The sequence below is a fragment of the Macrotis lagotis genome, chromosome X (assembly GCF_037893015.1).
Source record: "Macrotis lagotis isolate mMagLag1 chromosome X, bilby.v1.9.chrom.fasta, whole genome shotgun sequence".
Taxonomy (NCBI): Eukaryota; Metazoa; Chordata; class Mammalia; order Peramelemorphia; family Peramelidae; genus Macrotis; species Macrotis lagotis.
Genome location: NC_133666.1, coordinates 120226037 through 120230370, shown reverse-complemented (window position 1 = coordinate 120230370; position 4334 = coordinate 120226037). Strand labels below are relative to the sequence as shown.

The 4334-nt window shown below is 35.5% G+C and overlaps 1 pseudogene; it reads right to left on the bottom strand.

Annotated features, from left to right (window-relative positions):
- Positions 1–943: 943 nt before the first annotated feature.
- LOC141498825 (V-type proton ATPase subunit C 1 pseudogene) overlaps positions 944–4334 on the bottom strand; it is a 12987-nt pseudogene continuing 9596 nt past the window's right edge.

Genomic DNA, 4334 nt, shown 5'->3' with positions numbered 1-4334 from the left:
AGATATAAAGAGTTAATGTACTGAGTAAGGATAGTGAGAACCATAAGATAAACCATAAGAAATTAGGCAACTAGTACCATCAAAGAGAGAAAATTGTGGAAATGTAATTGAAAAAAAGCAAAAAGTTAAAGGTTAGAACTGGGAATAATTTATTTGCAAACAACTAGACACAGAATCTTCTAAGAGGAAATGGATTTTAATTATAGGGAAAAGAGGAAAATGTTCTTTCAGAACACTAATATCCCCTAGGGATGATGTTTTCATTTTGTATTTTTGACCTTAGAAGAGGAAAGAAAAGGGAGGGATACAGGTATGTATAATCAAAGAATTGAGGAAGAGTGAGGGGGGAGAATAGGGTGCGGCAGCTAGGTGGTTGCAGTGGATAGAGCACCGACCCTGGAGTCAGGGGAAGAACCTGAGTTCAAATGCAGCCTCAGACAGTTAATAATTACCTAGCTGTGTGACTTGAGCTAGTCACTTAGCCTCCTTGCCTTAAATAAATAAAACTTTTTTTAAAAAAAAGTTTGAAAGTTGACTCTCACAATTTGAATGGTAAGATGAAAAAAAAGAGAAAGAAAATAGGGGGCGTTAGGTGGCACAGAGGGTAGAACACCAGCCTGAGGTCAGCAGTACCTGAGTTCAAATCTGGTCTCAGATACTAAATAATTAGCTGTGTGACCTTTGGGCAAGCCACTTAACCCACTGCCTTGCAAAAAAAGAGAAAAAGAAAAACGAAAATAGCAAGAGTAGCAAACATTACATGAAATTCATTCTCACCTGAATCAGACAAAAGAACATTCAACACACTCATATAATATACAAAGATTTGGTTGTAGAAATACATTGAACACCACAGAAATAGAGAAGGATGAGGAGAGAGTGCCAAGTATACTTTATAAAGGAAAATAAAATAGAAGAGACAGAAACAAAACAAACTTTAGATTTATAGATAAATCATAAAGGGAATGAGATTAAAAATATCTAAAACAGACTCAACAAAAACTCTTATGGATTCACATGAATCCATGCTATTAAAATCTTTGCTGAAATTCACTTTCAGTAACTGAACTAGTGATCCAAATTACTCTTTCTTGTTGAGTGGAGAGCCTAGTCATCTCTTCTTTCTCTACTTTCATTTCCTCCTCAATATACTGAAAATCACAATGAATTTGTTCTCTCTGGCTTTGTGCCTGAAGTCATCTACCACCTTTCTAAACAAGCTAATAGTGCATAGGTTGGTCCTCTGAAAGAACTTTGCTACACCTTGCAACTACCATCTCACCCAGTGTTTCATATCATTAACCCAAGCAATTGTGGTTTAACTTTCCACTTTCTTTCTTTCCAAATTCTGAAGACTGCCTATCAGATTATTATATGCATGCTTAGGCTTTGTCATTGTCAATTTGATTTACTCTCCTGGCAATCATTTGCAGAAATATTTTTTCAGGCACTGCTTGATTGGATACTTGGCATATCCCATTAGAACCTTGTTCTATATGCAACCAAGTCAACTCCATTGGCCAAGAGATTTTCTAGAACTTTATCTCTATTATCTTCTAGTACATCAGACAGATATTGAGGCACTTTCTTAACAACTCCTTTCCCAAATGCATTCAGTTTGGTTAGTTTATCTGATAATCCAACTAAAATATCCATTGTGCCAATCTTTAAGTCAGAAATGCTGAACTTTTGAATTAACAGAGGAGATTATCACTTTTGGTTGGTGCTCCATGCAGTTTCACCCATGTTTGCTGCCATGTTTTCTCCCCAGAAGCTGATATAAACCAAAACTCACTCAATGCTTTTAAGGAATTTTTCCAGAAATAAGATTTGATGTTGAAGAAGCGACAAGAAAAAAAAGGGATGATGAAGTGTGAGAATCCCCAGGAGAACTTAGCAGTTCAATTCTCCATCTCCCAGCTCTAGAGTTCCTTAGCCCTAGCACTGACCAATGTGAGTCATGTGCTAAGTCCCAAGCAAGTCAACAGACCTCTCAACCACTGGCCCTCATGTTGAACAGAGTTGTGCCTGTAGCTGAGGCAGGGAAAGGGTTTCCTGGAGGTTAAAAATAAAGAAATTTGAGGACTAGTAGCTAGGATCTGGGAAAGGGAAAAAAAGGAAGTGCAATAATGTGGAAGCAATCCTTCAATTACAGATAATTCATATTGATCATATTTCCTCATTTTCACTGCTTCCTCTATAAAGAGATAAAGATAAGAGGTAAAAAGTATTATATGAAAGAAATTCATAACTGTAAAAAAGATAAGTTGAACTCACTCAAAAAAATTAAAGATGATAGCACAATGAGTAGAGATCAGAATGCAGGATGGGACAAATATTTTTGTCTAGTTTTGAACTTATGAGACTTTATAACTAGACTTGTTGATACCTGTATATTCTTTGCAAGAGACACATTTGAAACACAATGAAAAACACAATTAAAATGAGTAGAATTGCTCTAGAGCATAAAAACCTCATTAAGAACTGTAGAATAAACTTCTGGAGACAGACTCAAGGTGCCAGTAGGAGCTATACAGTTCCCAGAGCTTTTCCAGAAACAACTTTAAGGGCAGCTAGGTGGCACAGTTGACTAGAGCACCGGCCCTGGAGTCAGGAAGTACCCGGAGTTCAAATCTGACCCCAGACACTTAAACAATTACCTAGCTGTGGGGGCCTTGGCCAAGCCACTTAATCCCATTGCCTTGCAAAAAAAAAAAAGCAGAATCAGGAACTTTAAGTGGAGATTTAAACAGACTATAAAGTAACAACACACCAAAAAATCTAGAGTGAACAAATTCTCGATTCAAGATATCAAGGAGGAACTTCATAAAAGATCTGGTCTCATGCAGGTAAAAGGAAAGTATATCTAAGTGTAGGCGAGAAGGCTGAGTAATCAATGGAGGGCTCTAGCCACAGCACAACTCAGGTCTGAGGTCAAGAGGCCAGTGGTGCAGTAGGTTCCAATCTCAGCTCAGAAAGCAAAATTCAAACCCAGGAAAGCTATTCAAGCAGGCAAATATGGGTTGGGCTACCCTAATACATGACTACTTGCATCTGAACAACCAGAGCAGAAAGCCAGGGTCCAGACCTCTAGTTCCTGGTACAAAAAGTTTGAGACTATGCCTTTTTTTGCCCCAGAAGCAGAGCTCAATTATAGAAATGAGCAAAAAAAAAAAAAAAAAAAAAAAAAAAAAAAGAGCGGCTTATAAAAATGCCATTTCAGAAGAGGAAAGCAGGGACAAAATATCTGCATATGAAGCCTCAAATGGATTTATGAATTGGTCTCAATACCAAAAGACTTCTTAGAAGAGTTCACAAAAGATGTTAAAACCTAAGATGAGAGGAAGAATAATTGGCCAAATGGAAACAAGAAACCAACTCATATAAAAGTAGAAATAGCCAACTGGGAAAGAAAAGCAACTCATACAAAAGTAAAATTAGCCAAATTGAAAAAAAAAGCACAAAAGTTACAGAAGAAAACAGAACCCTAAAATTTAGAATTGGACAAATGGAAACTAATACCTCTATGAGACTCCAAAATTCCACTAAACAAAACCAAAAAGATGAAAAAATGAAAAAAAATAAAAAGTACTTCTTAGGAAAAATGACTAAACTCAAAATAAATCCAGGAGAGATAGTTTATGAATTGTTGGTTTTACCCCAAAAGCCAAAATCATAAAAAGAGTCTGGATAATATCTTTCAGGATATTATTATAGAAAACTGTACTGATGTTCTAGAACAGGGAGATAAAATAGTTCTTATAAGAATCCATTGATCACACCCCAAGAAAGACTTCAAAAGAAAAACTTCAAGCAGTATTGTAGACAATTGCTGAATTATCAGCTAAAAGAGAAAAGACTGCAAAGTAAATAAAAAGAAGCAATTTAAATATCAGGGAACCACAATCAGGATTACGTAGAACTTATTGATTTCAACGTTAAAGGATCAGAGGGCATGGAATATGATATTCTAGAGGTCAAAGGGTCTTGGATTGAAACCAAGAATCAATTACCTTGCAAAATTCCACATATTCTTTCAGGGGGAAAAGATGGATTTTCAATAAAATTAAAATTAAAATTAAAAAAATTTATACTTAACTAATAAATAGACAAAAACTGAACAGGAAAATTTGATCTCAAAGACAGGAATCAAGAGATATGTAAGAAGGTAAACTGAAAGAAAAAAATTTTAGTCAATAAGACTAAACTATACTTCTATATGGGAAGATAGTACTTGTAACTCTTGAGAACTATATTTCTCTTAGGACATGTGAAAGGAGCAAAATTAAAAAAGACAATTTCATTATAAATTGATCATGATGTGATGGTGCTTT